Source organism: Apium graveolens, chromosome 9 (assembly GCF_009905375.1).
Source record: "Apium graveolens cultivar Ventura chromosome 9, ASM990537v1, whole genome shotgun sequence".
NCBI lineage: Eukaryota > Viridiplantae > Streptophyta > Magnoliopsida > Apiales > Apiaceae > Apium > Apium graveolens.
The window spans coordinates 58,995,279-59,012,274 of NC_133655.1; the positions used below are offsets into that span (position 1 = coordinate 58,995,279).

General features: G+C 38.8%; 1 non-coding gene across 1 annotated transcript; it reads left to right on the forward strand.

The window, feature by feature from the left end:
• Positions 1–10,502: 10,502 nt before the first annotated feature.
• On the forward strand, positions 10,503–10,609 carry LOC141687952 (small nucleolar RNA R71). Its single transcript, XR_012561426.1, has one exon. It is a non-coding gene; the product is annotated as a small nucleolar RNA R71 (small nucleolar RNA).
• Positions 10,610–16,996: the final 6,387 nt, after the last annotated feature.

The following is a 16,996-nucleotide window of genomic DNA, read 5'->3' on the forward strand; positions in this document are numbered from 1 at the left end:
AAAGAAAAGAAAAAAAAGAGTGTTATGTATAATTGATCACGAGTGTGCTCTTTAGTACTCGAGTTATTAAGTTCTTAGGGGACTTTGTGCCTAGTGACCTAAGGCTTTTATAGTCTGGGATCCGCTAACCTAACGCTCGCTACATGGATACTATTGCATAAGTCTTTTGTGGACCTCACTCATTGCACGGTCAAATAAGCATATTTGTATTGTCTTGTTGTGAATAAAAGTGTGAATCCATTTAAAACTCCGATATAAAAATTGAAGTGTTATAAGTTATTTTGAGTCTAGCTTTTATTTTATTTATAAACTTGCGATTGCTTTGATAAGTAGTGAGTCATGATTGTTGATCTAGTTGCGATAGTATATCTGTAAGCAGTTGCACACACGCATGTTTTTGGTTTGTAGATTGATTTGTGAGGTTTGATTGATCTTTATGCGAATAACTGCATTTGCTAAGGTGTTGCTTGTTGATTGGTTCAGTTATTCTATGGGGGATCGTTGCATTCATTTAGTTGCATTCATGCATTTTTATTTCTTATTTTTTGAGTCTGTTTATGCTTGAGGACAAGCATCGATTCAAGTTTGGGGGTATGTTGAGTGGCATTTACGACACTTTATTACGCTCCGTATATATTTGAATTGGTGTATTTGTACTTAAGTTATTAGTGTTTTAATGTGTTTTCTAATATTTTTGCATTTTCAGGCATTCTCCAGGTAATCAGGTGAATTAGCATTGTTTTGGTGCTAATTTGGTGTCAGGAAGGTGTTGGAATAAAGCTAGTCGAAGACCAGCTCAAATCAAGAAGGAAAAAGAAGAAGTCAAAGTTTTGAACAGTGAGTCAGCGCGCCCGCGCTGTCAAAGCGCGCGCCCGCGCCCAAACATCAGAAACCCAGCGCGCCCACGCTGATTAAGCGCGCGGTCGCACCGTGTCGAGATAGCAGAATCCTGCTTCTACTTGGCTTTTGAGAGAAAGACTTCTACTTTGCATGGGGCTGCTATATAAATAATTTTAAAGGTCATTTTTCAGAGATATCAAGGAGAGACATATCAGAGCTAAGGAGAAGACGACAAGAAACCTATAGCACAATTAAACAAAGGCGAAGATGATCTAGTTTATTCTTGTGAATCTTTGTTTTCAGTTGTAATCTGGGATGCTCGTTTCTTATTTTGTTGAACCTATACTCTTGTGTTAACTTTGTTTTATTATTCGTTATAAAGACTACGTTTATTATACCATCCTTTCATCGGAACCCACGTTGATGATGAGTCTGATTATGGGTTAATCATTATCATGGGGTTCTAACGGATTTATTTATCGATTTCTTTAGTTGATTTGTTTCGATGCCTTAATGTATGGTGATTGTATGATAACCTAGTATTGGTTGTGCTTATTCATCTTATGAGCGTCACGAACTTATAAGATAGTGTGTTAATTCTTAATGAAGCGAAAGTGAATTTAAGGATTTAGAACTTGCCATGCTAGCATAGGTTCATGTATTTGTTATGCATGATTCGTGGGTAATTTTAACCATCTTACTTGCCCTATGTAATTGTTAGGGCGAAAACACGCGCTAATATTCACGCAAGTATACGCGTTCGCAAGTAATATAGAATATTTTCTAGTTCGTTCCCTCAGAGACTCAGACTAAATTATTGTCTAATTAAACTCACTCACCAATGTATGATTACTTCTCAATGTTAAGACACTAACACTTAAAATTGTTGATTAAATATTAACTATAATTAACTACTTAATTAATCACTTAACTAACACTTCAATTTATCAATAATAAAACACTCATGAGATCACAACTTCATTATTACTTCCTTCTATAGCCATTGTTATTACCTTTAGCATGTGACATTGATGATATTAATCGAATAACACGAAACTGATAAAAGCCAACTTTCATTGTACTAATACCATTCTACCAATTATCCACAATTAAGATAGAAGTTGAATAGTCATCAATTATGTTGAGTTCCTATATGTCTACAGAAATTGACAACACAACGATTTAAGCACAATTTATTCCTTTTGATTACATAGGGCAAATAAAACTGTTAGAGTTACCCACTAATCATGCACAACGTACATGAACCTATGCTAGCATGGCAAGTTCTAAATCTCAAGATCCACCGTCGCTTCACAAGAGATTAACACCCTATCTTATATGTTCGCAACGCACATAAGACGAATACGCACAACCAATACTAGATATCATGCAATCATCACACACTAAAGTATTAAACGATTAACTAAAGAATTCCATAATAAATCCGTTGCAATCCCATGATCACGATTAGCCCATAATAGAACTTATCGTCATCATGGGTTCATATGAAATCATGATAAACAAACACAAGAAAATAATAACTAAACTAATTATATTAAAACAGAGTACGTCACAAGAGTAAATAAGTTCAAAGCAAGAAAACTAGCATCCAACGTTACAACGAAACAAGAATCACAAGAAGATATGCTTCCTCTTCGTTGCGGTGTGCTAAATTGGTCTTCTTCCTTATCTCCTTTGCTTCTTGCGTAAAATCACAATCTTCTTTTTTAATCCCCCCTTGTGAAAACGTCTCAAATCTACTTATATAATAGTCCCATAAAACTCAGATTACATAGAAGTGGAAACCAAACAGAAGTAGAAGTCCTAAAATAATTTGTCTTTTTTCCCGACCCTGCGCGGCCGCTCAGCATAGCTGAGCGGGCGCTCAGCTTGCTGCGCGGCCGCTCAGCAATGCTGAGCGGGCGCTCAGACCTCTACTGGAAAAAATCTGATTTTGCTCCGTTTCTTCGCCGTAATTTGCCCGTTTCTTTCCTCTCGCAATGGTGAACACATGCCAAGGCTTATTCTTGATGATTCCTCCCCCGAAATGCAACTAAAACCCTGAAATGCATAAACACTAGAAAAACGCATCAAATACACAAAATACTTGATTTCAAGACACCAATTTAAGCCATTTTAAGACGTTCTAAGTGGTATAAAATGCCACTTATCACACCCCCAAACTTAAATCGATGCTTGCCCTCAAGCGTCACAGACTCAAAAACAAATAAAAACATGCATGAATGCAATCTATATGAAAATGCAGCGATCCCCCTTACTATAATTAACCAACTAAATTGCCACATCTCAACGAATGCAGTTAGGCAACTAAAGATCAATAAACTCATGCAAACGGACATACAGCTAGAAATGTGGTGTGTGCAAATGCTTAACAGATATGCTTCGGAACTAGACCAATTACTATGACTAGACTATCCTCAAGGCAATCCTACGATTATACAAAGAATAAAAAATTCTAGGCACAAAGTGATATACAACACTACAAGAACTCTGGAGCTTATTACGGAATCGTGCTTTTTATTTACAACTCAAATGCTTATTTGACTGTGCAATGAGTGAGGTCCACAAAAGACTTATACAATGATATCCATGTAACGAGCGTTAGGTTAGCGGATCCCAGACTCTAAAAGCCTTAGGTCACTAGGCACAAAGTCCCCTAAGAACTTAATAACTCGAATACCAAAGAGCACACTCTTGATCAATTATGCATAAACTAATTTTTTTTTTATATAACTTCTGAGCAAGTGCGTTTCGCTCCATCTTGCTCAATCCTAGACTACTCGCACCATATGCGAGCCGGCTACTAGCCATTTGACGTCTAGCCACAACTAGCAACAACTTCCATATTTTTTTCTCCAAAATTTTTTTTTTCTTTTTCATGCCTTTATCACTAAGAACCTATAATCGAATTCTAAGCATAATAAGTAGATTGACCTTGAAAACAACCAAATTATAACAACAATCTAGCCCTTACACATTCTCTAAGACTTAGTGGACTTACAATTGTTTCTAGCATGCATATCAACATACACGACTTAATATCACTTTAATGCTATCACTACACTCGCATCAATATCACAATTCAGTCGATAAATCATTACAAAAGGGATCATGGTAAATGCATGAGCTACATGACATTCATAACAAAAAAAACTATATGGCATAAATTATGCAACTATATGAACTAAACTATCATGAATATGCAACTATATGACACACACACAATATTCCTTAACTACCACCCCCAAACTAAAAATCTTCACTGTCCTCAGTGAAAGTAGTAGAAAGGAACACAGGGTATACCTACTCGGAGTCGTCATCATCATCACCCTCAGTGGGTGGAGTATCAGGCGGCGGGTATGCAGAGTCCTCACCAAAAACTGGCCACTGGATATCAGCTCCAAGGCCTCGAAAAGCAGTCCCTAACGCAAGGGTGAGCTCCTGAGCAAACCTGCTCTGCGTCTCATACATGGCATCCATCCGCCGTGAAAGCCTCCTATACTGGGCATCAACCATCCCAGCACCCTCCTGAGAACCAGCCTCATCACGCCCTGGCCTAGCCATAGTAGCACCTCGTGCTGGACGCCCTCCTGGAAGACGATAACCCAGCCCATGCTCCTCAGGCTCACCACCGGTCCACTCCTGCATCCCATTCAGAGTGCCAGAATCAATCGGAGCTGCTGGCAACTGCAACTGCTCATGAGCCGGCCAGTTCACTCCCACTGCTCGGCATAGCTTCGTAACCGTGGATGCATAAGGGATGTTCATATGCTTCGCTCCCCTCAAAAACTTCAGAATTCCTTGGTAGATAAACTCACCAAGGTCCACATAGTATTCCTCATTCAGAATTCCCCACAACAACTGTGCTCTCTCAACTGTGACCTCGTGTGCATGCGAAGAAGGCAAAATATTAGCACAAATAAATGCATTCCATGCACGGGCATACCTGTTCATGGCGATCACCGGAAAGTGACGATACTCATTAGTGCCGGTCCTGAAGGTCCAAACTGTGCCCGGTCGACAGAGAGTCGCACAAATCAAATCCAAGTCAAAATCCTCAGCAGTCTTTTCATTCCAGTTCTCCTCCTCGGGCTTCCTCTCTCGCTGTCCAATCACACGGCGAATCGCCGCAGGATGATAATCAACCGTCAGCCCACGGACCACAGAAAACCCATTCTTTTCGGCCTTCACGTTCGCGTAGAACTCGCGAACAACGCTCATTGGTACCGCTTCGGGTGACTCACAAAAAGCTATCCACCCCTTCTCTGCAATCATGGGCAGCAACTCACCATCCCTCCCCGATGGTAAAAACCCCCTCTCCTTCAGAATCGGCTTCCCCAACAGCCTAGTGTACTCCTCCTCCGCGGCTCTGTCAGTTAACCGAGGCCTTGCAGCAGTACCCCTCGATGAATCAGCAGTAAGAACTGTGCTGCTGCTGTCAATAGTGTGTGCTCTCTTGGGTGCCATTGATTCGTGAATAAAAGTGTGTAAGAACTGATTTTTGATGTTTGTGAGAGGGTTTAAGTGTAGGAAGTTTTGTGGGAGATATGTAGGATAGGTGTATGTATATATAGGGTGTGGATTAGATTAGGGTTTGGGAATTAAGGGGTAAAATGATGGGGTAGTGGGAACAAATCGTGGGTTTATGGGCTAAAACTGTTTTTGTGTTTTTTTTTTCTGAACTGTAAAAAAATTCTGGTACTCGACCCCTGAGCGGTCGCTCAGCAAAACTGAGCGGGCGCTCAGCTTGCTGCGCGGTCGCTCAGCAAAGCTGAGCGGGCGCTCAGGGGGTCACTGGAAAAAAAAATTTTCAGCCCCTGTTTTCTGATTTTTTTGTGTTTTTGGATAGGTTATTAACTTCTAAGGGTTCCTGTAACAACAATTCATGGGTTGCCTCCCACGCAGCGCTTCTTTTTCGTCATTAGCTTGACGTTTCGTACCCTTCTCAAGTAGTCAACAAAATGGCACTAACCACTTCTCGGTTTGCCATGTCCCCATAGTAGTGCTTCAACCACTGACCGTTAACCTTGAATGCTTGGTCCGGATCATTCTCAAAAATTTCCACCGCTCCATGTGGAAACACAGTTTTGACAATAAAAGGTCCAGACCACCTTGATTTCAACTTCCCAGGAAAAAGTCGGAGCCGAGAGTTGAATAAAAGAACTTGTTGCCCTGGCACAAATAACTTAGGATGTAGCTTCCTATCGTGCCACCTCTTCACCTTTTCCTTATACATTTTGTTATTCTCGTACGCTTGAAGTCGAAATTCATCAAGTTCATTAAGTTGAAGCATTCTTTTCTTACCAGCTGCATCTAAATCCAGGTTCAACTTCTTCAATGCCCAGTAGGCCTTATGCTCAAGCTCCGCAGGTAGATGACATCCCTTACCGTACACCAACTGAAACGGTGACATCCCAAGTGGAGTTTTGTATGCTGTTCTGTAAGCCCAAACAGCTTCATCGAGCTTTAAAGACCAATCCTTCCTTGACGGACAAACAACCTTCTCTAGAATGCACTTTATTTCCCTGTTAGACACTTCCGCTTGACCATTTGTTTGCGGATGATAGGCAGTAGCTGCTCGATGATTCACATTATAACGCTGCATCATAGAAGTGAACTTACGGTTGTAAAAATGCGATCCTTCATCACTTATGATTACCCGAGGTGTTCCAAACCTTGTGAAAATTTGCTTATGAAGAAAATTTAGCACTGTCTTTGCATCATTTGTCGGTAAAGCTTTAACTTCGACCCATTTTGAGACATAATCGACTACCAGCAAGATGTACTGATTATTGCAAGACGAGATAAAAGGCCCCATGAAATCGATTCCCCACACATCAAAGACCTCGACTTCAAGCATCACATTTAATGGCATCTCATCCTTCCTTGACAAATTTCCCACTCTTTGGCAACGATCACACCTTAAAACAAACTAATGAGCATCCTTGAACAAAGTAGGCCAGAAAAAACCTGCTTGCAGAATACGAGCTGCCGTCTTCTCACCACCATAGTGTCCACCATAAACCGTGGAATGGCAGTCTCGTAATATCCCCTCCGTCTCACAGAACGGGATACATCTCCTGATGATCTGGTCAGCTCCCTGTCTAAACAAATATGGTTCATCCCATATATACCACTTCACCTCATATAGAAACTTCTTCTTTTGAGCGGATGTCAAATTAGGAGGCATTATATTGCTGACGAGATAGTTTACAATATCTGCAAACTATGGTTCTTCCTCCTGAATTGCAAACAACTGCTCATCCGGAAAAGATTCATTGATTAACGTCGTATCCTGTGAAGTAGAATCGGGATTCTCCAATCTAGAGAGATGGTCAGCTACTTGATTCTCAGTACCTTTTCTATCTTTGATCTCTAACTCAAATTCCTGAAGTAAAAGCACCCAACAAATGAGTCTCGGCTTCGAATCCTTCTTGGAAACTAGATAGCGAATAGCCGCATGATCAGTGAATACTGTAACTTTCATACCAAGTAGATACGATCGAAATTTCTCAAAACCAAAGACTATAGCCAAAAGCTCCTTCTCAGTAGTGGTGTAGTTCAATTGGGCACCATTTAAAGTCTTACTCGCATAGTAGACCACATGAAAGAGGTTTTTCTTGCGCTGTCCCAGAACTGCACCTACCGCATAATCACTCGCATCACACATCATCTCAAACGGTTCTGTCCAATCTGGTGCTGTAATAACTGGTGCAGTGATCAAACTCTTCTTGAGAGTCTTGAATGCTGCCAAACATTCATCATCAAATTTGAAAGGCACATCTTTCTCAAGCAAATTGCACAACGGCTTAGATATCTTTGAAAAGTCCTTGATGAATCGCCGATAAAAACCCGCATGACCAAGAAAACTACGGATTCCTTTCACAGAATTAGGCGGGGGAAGATTTTCAATGACTCCCACCTTGGCCTTGTCCACCTCCAGACCCTTGCTAGAGACCTTATGCCCAAGGATAATGCCTTCACGCACCATAAAATGACATTTCTCCCAATTGAGCACCAAATTAGTTTCCACGCATCTTTTGAGTACGGTGCGCAGATTATTCAAACATTCATCATATGAGTGTCCAAAGACGGAGAAGTCATCCATGAACACTTCAACGTTATTTCCAATCATGTCAGAGAATATAGCCATCATACATCTCTGAAAAGTGGCCGGGGCGCCACATAACCCAAACGAAACTCTGCGAAAAGCAAACGTGCCAAATGGACAAGTGAAAGTAGTCTTTTCCTGATCCTCTGGTGCAATACAAATCTGATTATACCCGGAATAACCATCCAGAAGACAAAAATACTCATGACCCGCCAATCTGTCAAGCATCTGATTAATAAATGGAAGAGGGAAGTGATCCTTCCTTGTGGCTTTGTTCAATTTTCTATAATCCATGCATACTCTCCATCCTGTAACTGTTCGAGTAGGGATGAGCTCATTCTTTTCATTTGCGACCACAGTGATACCTCCTTTCTTAGGTACACATTGTACGGGGCTCACCCACGAGCTGTCAGAAATAGGATAAATGATGCCTGCATTCAGCCATTTCAGAATTTCTTTCTTCACCACTTCCTTCATGATGGGATTCAGTCTTCGTTGCTGTTCCACAGTTGGCTTACTACCTTCCTCTAGCAGAATTTTATACATACAATATGAAGGACTTATCCCCTTGATGTCTGCTATGGTCCATCCTATAGCCGATTTGAATTCTCTCAAAATCCTTAAGAGCTTGTCTTCCTCACTACCTGAAAGGTCAGATGAAATAATAACAGGTAACGTAGATGAATCACCTAAAAAAGCATACCTCAAGTGTTCAGGTAATGGCTTGAGCTCCAAGGTAGGTGCTTCCTCTATTGATGGTTTGAGCTTCCCTTCAGCATTCTTAAGGTCAGAAGTACCAAGAGATTCAAATGGTATGTCCAGCTTTCGCTTCCAGGGAGAAGCGTTCAGATATTGTAATTGCTCGTTGCCATCTTCATCATCGCTGTCAAAATCCCCCACTAAGGCCTTTTCCAATGCATCAGACATTAGCATGCGATCGAGTTCCGAAGTAACCGCAGAATCAATCACATCTAATTTTAAGCACTCCTCATCTTCTGTAGGGAATTTCATTGCCTTGAATACGTTGAAGGTCACATACTGATCTTGGACCCGCATAGTAAGTTCACCTTTTTACATATTTATCAAGGTACGGCCAGTAGCCAAGAAAGGCCTTCCCAAGATTATGGGAATCTTCTTATCTTTCTCAAAAATCCAGAATAACAAAATCTGCAGGAAATAAGAGCTTATCCACCTTGACGAGCACATCCTCAACTATGCCCCTTGGGTAAGTAATGGAATGGTCAGCCAATTGTAGCGACATATATGTAGGTTTTGGATCAGGCAGATCCAGCTTTTTAAAGATCGACAACGGCATCAGATTAATGCTTGCTCCCAAATCACAAAGGCACTTGTCAAAAGTCAGATTGCCAATGGTGCAAGGAATGGTGAAGCTTCCTGGATCTTTCAGTTTTGGTGGTAACTTTTGCTGCAGAACAGCGCTACATTCTTCCGTGAGAGTAACGGTTTCAAGGTCATCCAGTTTCACCTTCCTTGAAAGAATAGTCTTCATAAACTTCGCATAACTAGGCATTTGTTCCAGAGCCTCAGCGAAAGGTATATTGATGTGAAGTTTCTTGAACACCTCCAGAAACTTCCCGAACTGTCTATCCAGCTTTTGTTGCTGCAATCTCTTAGGAAAAGGTGGTGGAGGATAGAGCTGTTTCTCCCCTGTATTAGCCTCAGGCAGAGTGTGTTCAACAGTAGTCTTCCTTGGTTCTGCCGCTTTCTCCTTTTGCTTAGATTCTTCATCTCTAATTTCAGCGTCTACTTCTTTTGCCTTGTCAGCATCAGCCACTTTTCCAGACCTTAAGGTAATAGCCTTGACTTGCTCTTTAGCTTCCTTCCTGCCTGGTACTTCCGTATCACTGGGAAGAGTGCCAGGTTGACGATTGAGCACTGCATTGGCGCCTGACTCTTGCACAACAGCTTAAGTTCCTCAAAATTAGCACTAGTAGGTGCAGCTGTACTTCCCTGTTGAGGATATGATTGCCTTGTAGCATACTGCTGTGGTTGCTGGAATCCAGGTGGGTTAAACTGTTTACTCACTCCTTGCTGATATGGTGGCTGAATAGCATTCTGATTATTCCCCCAGCTGAAATTTGGATGATTTCTGTTGTTAGGATGATAGGTCGCTGGCACAGGCTGCTGTTGTCGCTGATAATTATTCACATACTGAACAGATTCGTTGACAAGAGAACACTGATCTGTAGCATGAGAACCTGCACAAAGCTCACAAACCATAGCTATTTGATTAACTCCATATGTAGCCAGAGAATCAACCTTCATTGATAGCGCTTGGAGCTGGGCTGCAATAGCGGTGGCTGCATCAACTTCCAGAATACCTGCTACCTTGCCTGACGTCATCCTCTGAGTTGGGTTTTGATGCTCATTTGCAGCCATCGTCTCTATAAGATTATACGCCTCAGTATAGCTTTTAGCCCATAAGGCTCCTCCAGCTGCTGCATCGAGCATGGGCCGAGATTGGGCCCCCAAACCATTATAGAAACCAGTGATCACCATCCAATCCGGCATTCTATGATGTGGACATTTTCTCAATATTTCCTTGTAGCGTTCCCAAGCCTCGCACATAGATTCTGTAGGTTGCTGCGCAAACTGAGTAAGAGCACTCCTCATAGCAGCAGTCTTTGCCATCGGATAAAACTTCACCAGAAACTTTTGCGCAAGATCTTGCCACGTAGTGATGGACCCAGCTGGTTCAGAATGTAACTAGTCTTTAGCCTTGTCCCTCAGTGAGAATAGGAAAAGCCTCAACTTGATAGCCTCATCTGTCACGCCATTATACTTAAAAGTGCTGCAGATCTCGACAAAATTCCTTATATGCATGTTGGGGTCTTCAGTTGCCGCTCCTCCAAAAGAAACAGAATTCTGCACCATCTGAATAGTGCCCGGCTTGATTTCAAAGGTGTTAGCTTGAACAGCCGGATGAAGGATGCTTGACTGAATGTCATCAATTTTAGGCCGAGAAAAATCCATAAGAGCTGGATCGGCTTGAACAATACGATCTCCCATGTTTACTGGTTCTTTCTGCTCAGTTCCCGAATCCGAATCCTCAAAATCTAACTTCTCCGGAATATCAAGAACTTCGTCTGTCTCCTCAGCTGTATCTAAAGTCCTCTTGCGAGCAGGAGAACGTGTTTGCATAAACGCTTGCTAAAGTACCTGAAACACAATCGGAAAAAATAAGTAACTACTACGTCCTAATCACTGAGTCCTAATGACCAATGATGGTAAGTACATAAACTAAACAAATACGCCGAGTCCCCGGCAGCGGCGCCAAAAACTTGTTAGGGCGAAAACACGCGCTAATATTCACACAAGTATACGCGTTCGCAAGTAATATAGAATATTTTCTAGTTCATTCCCTCAGAGACTCAGACTAAATTATTGTCTAATTAAACTCACTTACCAATGTATGATTACTTCTCAATGTTAAAACACTAACACTTAAAATTGTTGATTAAATATTAACTATAATTAACTACTTAATTAATCATTTAACTAACACTTCAATTTATCAATAATAAAACACTCATGAGATCACAACTTCATTATTACTTCCTTCTATAGCCATTGTTATTACCTTTAGCATGTGACATTGATGATATTAATCGAATAACACGAAACTGATAAAAGCCAACTTTCATTGTACTAATACCATTCTACCAAGCATCCACAATTAAGATAGAAGTTGAATAGTCATCAATTATGTTGAGTTCCTATATGTCTACAGAAATTGACAACACAACGATTTAAGCACAAGTTATTCTTTTTGATTACATAGGGCAAATAAAACTGTTAGAGTTACCCACTAATCATGCACAACGTACATGAACCTATGCTAGCATGGCAAGTTCTAAATCTCAAGATCCACCGTCGCTTTACAAGAGATTAACACCCTATCTTATATGTTCGCAACGCACATAAGACGAATACGCACAACCAATACTAGATATCATGCAATCATCACACACTAAAGTATTAAACGATTAACTAAAGAATTCCATAATAAATCCGTTGCAACCCCATGATCACGATTAGCCCATAATAGAACTTATCGTCATCATGGGTTCATATGAAATCATGATAAACAAACACAAGAAAATAATAACTAAACTAATTATATTAAAACAGAGTACGTCACAAGAGTAAATAAGTTCAAAGCAAGAAAACTAGCATCCAACGTTACAACGAAACAAGAATCACAAGAAGATATGCTTCCTCTTCGTTGCGGTGTGCTAAATCGGTCTTCTTCCTTATCTCCTTTGCTTCTTGCGTAAAAACACAATCTTCTTTTTTAATCCCCCCTTGTGAAAACGTCTCAAATCTACTTATATAATAGTCCCATAAAACTCATATTACATAGAAGTGGAAACCAAACAGAAGTAGAAGTCCTAAAATAATTTGTCTTTTTTCCCGACCCTGCGCGGCCGCTCAGCATAGCTGAGCGGGCGCTCAGCTTGCTGCGCGGGCGCTCAGCTTGCTGCGCGGCCGCTCAGCAATGCTGAGCGAGCGCTCAGACCTCTACTGGAAAAAATCTGATTTTGCTCCGTTTCTTCGCCGTAATCTGCCCGTTTCTTTCCTCTCACAATGGTGAACACATGCCAAGGCTTATTCTTGATGATTCCTCCACCGAAATGCAACTAAAACCCTGAAATGCATAAACACTAGAAAAACGCATCAAATACACAAAATACTTGATTTCAAGACACCAATTTAAGCCATTTTAAGACGTTCTAAGTGGTATAAAATGCCACTTATCAGTAATCAAGATAGATAACTTGTGCTTAAACCGTTATGTTGTCAAATTCTATAGACATATAGGGTCTCAATATAATTGGTGTCTATTCAGCTTCTATCTCTTTTGTGGATGTCTGGTAGTATGGTATTCGTGTAACGAAAGTTGGTGTTTATCAGTTTCGTGTTATCTGATTAGTGTCATCACCATTTCATGCTAAGGTTAAGAACAGAAAGGCTTTTGAATGAAGTACTTAATGAAGTTAGAATCACATTTTTGTCATATATATTAATTCAATCATTCTTATTCCCTTAGTTATAATTGCTAGTTTAATTCTTAGTTATAAACAACCTCAAATTGTTATTCGTCTTAGCATTGAATAATAACCATACATTGTTGCTTAAGTGCATATATTATAAAGTTAACATAAACCAGTCTCTGTGGGAACGAATCTGATTTATATCTTATACTACTTGTGAACGTGTATACTTGCGTGTATTATTAGCGCGTGTTTAGCGACTAACAGTTTTCACATTGTCTGTATATTATATATTGTAGACAATCTAGTATTGAATGGGATAGCCGAAGATTAGACTGTCAAGCTCCTTATATAATATAATAAATGTTCACAGTCTAAGTGGTGTTAGACAAACCACAAGAAGGGCTGAAGTATTATTTAGAAATAGTATATCTTTACTATTGAATAATGCTTGTATACTTTGGGTATATTGAACGGGATTAAAATAGTAGAATAATTCTTTCTTTTATTCTGAAAATAAAGATGAACTAAGATTCTATGATATTATTATTGCTTAGGTTCTTAATCTGAATATAGTGATTGACACTTGTATTTAATGCACATGCCTTGATTTATACATTAAGTAATTTATTTTAAATTGTAAATTTATGTATTGGGCAATGACATTATGTACATAGTGGGATATTGACTATAAAAGAAAATCGTGTCTGAAAAATATATTCGAGTGATGATGTCCTCTTGAAAGCTCATAAAGATAATTGTGCTTTAGTCCTGCAGGCAGATTTGTTCTTGCACAATTATAAGGTTGACTGGATGATCAAGGATAAAAGATATTGACTAAATTAATTGTCAGAAAATAACTTAATTAATGGGCATGCGATATCTTAAACATGGGGAATTTAATAAGCAAATAATATGGGAACCGAATTAAATAATTAATTTACGGAATTAGGAAAGGTAGTGCAAATATTAATTTTTTAGTGGATTGAATTAATATTTAATGACATTGGGCATGGACCAGGATGTCATTGAGAGGCCCGACCTAATTGTCCATGATCCCTACTATAGCCTATAAATATTCTAATTCTCCCGAAGCTAGAAAGTGGTGACAACACGAGAACACAAAAATAGAATAAGATCCTAGGGTTTGAGAGAGGCATCCATTTTTCTCAAGGAGCCAGCTAGGGTTTTGGATTTTCGGAGCTTTAAGGAGAGGTACACCTTGGGAGATCGAAGCCCACACTTCGTCCAAGGAGAATTAGGGAATACAGTAGAAGACATGGATTTGAATCGCTTGCGTCATAGCGATTAAGGTTAATGTTCTAGTCGCACTCTTTAAGATTTATCATAAAACGCAGGGCCGAGATCATATTGTTCCAACACCAACATATTCGAGAATTATGTGGGTTACCAAGTATTTTAGACAATCCTACAATTTTATTTGAAGATAATACAGCTTGCATCAGACAATTAAAGGAAGGGTATATCAAAGGGGATCGAACAAACCATATATTACCAAAATTCTTCTACACACATGAATTATAAGAGAATGGTGATATTAATGTACAACAAGTGCGCTCATGTGATAATCTGACGGATCTTCTTACAAAGTCACTACCCAGCTCAACTTTTGAAAAGTTGCAGAATAATATGGGAATGCGAAGACTGAAATCATTGCTACAACAAGATGTCAAATTGTGAGAGTTTTATTCATGGGGACGTTGCACTCTTTTTCCTTCATCATGGTTTTTATCCCACTGGGTTTTTTCCTTGCAGGGTTTAAACGAGGCAACTAATCTTTATAATAAATCATAATGACAATCAAGATGGAGTGTTATAACATATTTATGATTATCAATGTTAGTTTCGTCAAACATAGTTTCTAGATTTGGTAGTTCCCATACACAGAGTGTTAATCCCATCACATGAAAGCAGTAAATGCATGCACACATTTTATTCACATAAAGCCTGTTAAAGTTTTGTACCGTACTTGTGTCCTATAAATAGCGTCTCATATTACCATTAAATGACACACACAAGAAAGAAGTAATACGAATAAATATACTCTCACTTCTCTCTCCTTTCACACACTTTGTCAGGTCTTGTTTTAAATCTATAAATTTATAACACATTATCAGGTCATACAAAGATACGGTTTATTATATTCAATGAAGGAGAAAATTTTGTCCAAATTTATACTCGAGAAAAGGAAGATAAAATCATTTTTTCCAGACGAAGGAGCCTGAATCTTTGCCAACTGAAGCTTGGTTCTTATAAGAAGTACGACTTAATTTTATCCACGAATCTCTACCAATTGAAATTTTCTAAAAAAATAGGTACATTTTAAATTTAATCATTTTATTCTAAATATTATCGTTAATTACATATTTATTTATATTACTATTTAAACATTATAAAGACGACCATGTTGTCAAGTATTACTACCATTATAAAAATGGCTCTGCCGTTAAGTATCTCCCAAATATTTTCTTGTTGGCTATGTCGTCTTAACTTTTGTACTAATTATATCATTTATGTTATTATATGAAAATAATTATTTAAATATTTATGTGATGCATTATATCATGATCAGAATGGGACCTTGACTCGGTTTTTAAAAAATGCTCGGTATTTGACCCGAGTTGTCACATATGATATCAGAGCTGACTCTCAAAAGTGTGACTCATCAAGTTGCCGGAGGTAGGGACACGAATGATGGTGGTATTATCCCGTAATGAACAGATATCAGGGGGTAGGGAATCCGACAGTGGACAAAGATCAAGAGGCGGGGACACGAAGCCAACCAGCATTATCCTTTAATGGCTAGAGAGGAAATGATCTGAACCAATGAGATATTCATTCAGGCCTGACGAGGACGTCAGGAGTTTAAGTGGGGGGGGGGGGGGTTGTAACATCCCAGTCCCATATCGATAAGATTTGAGACTTATGTTCACTTTATAAGGTAAAGTACTACTAGTAAATACACCAACAAATTATGATCTTCATGGATCGGTGGTGGGCTTGTTATTTACCCAAGTTGGCTGCATTTGGGCTAATAGGCTTTGACTCATTTCGGATTCAAAATCGGGACTTGACTTGGTTTTGAAAATGGCTCGGGATTTGACTCAAATTCTCACATATAACCCGACCCAACTCGCCCTTCTTTTATGCCGACTAAACCTATACAAAAAAAAACCCAATACTTTGAGTTGGTTAAACAAATTCAAACCGGCTGAAATGGATTGGGCGAGGGTTTCACATTCATTTCGACCAACCTAACCCAACCCGATTTAATTTACAAATTTGTTCGATATTTGAATATATATCAACATATTATGTACGAATATACATTATACATTATATTATACTTTCATTTATAAATTTATGAATACATGTTGTGTGCATGCATTTAACTTACTCTATACTTTTTTATTAATAAAATTATGATACTTGATAAAATAATATAGATTAACACTAAATCATAAGTTATATGTATTTTAGTCTTACTTAAAAATTAAAATGCCCAACAATATTAAAAATTTTAAATACAATAATTTTTAAACAAACTAAACTCAACCCTAACCACGTACAATTGGTAAGGTTGGATTACAAATATATATTTTATAGGTTAAGTTAAAAAATTTCAAACCAATTTAATGGACTGTATTACAAAAATATCTATAACTCCACCACCCGGCCCATAAATACCTCTACGTGTAATGATGGTCGACTATCATCTTTATCAAAACAGGACGGATGAAAAAATTGAATCTCAAGAACCAATTCCTGAATTGTAAGTTTTAAAATACTTAACTCAGCAAAAATAACATAACAGTTTCTTTTCGGTCTCCAGATGATATGATACATCTAATTACGAACACGTCGTATTTTAACTATTTGACTCTCTTGTAACTTTATTTTAATCCAATATCAAATTTATATGGAGATCAAATATTAATATTAGAGGTTTATGATCAAAACTCTAGTTTCATTTAAAATATTTATTCTT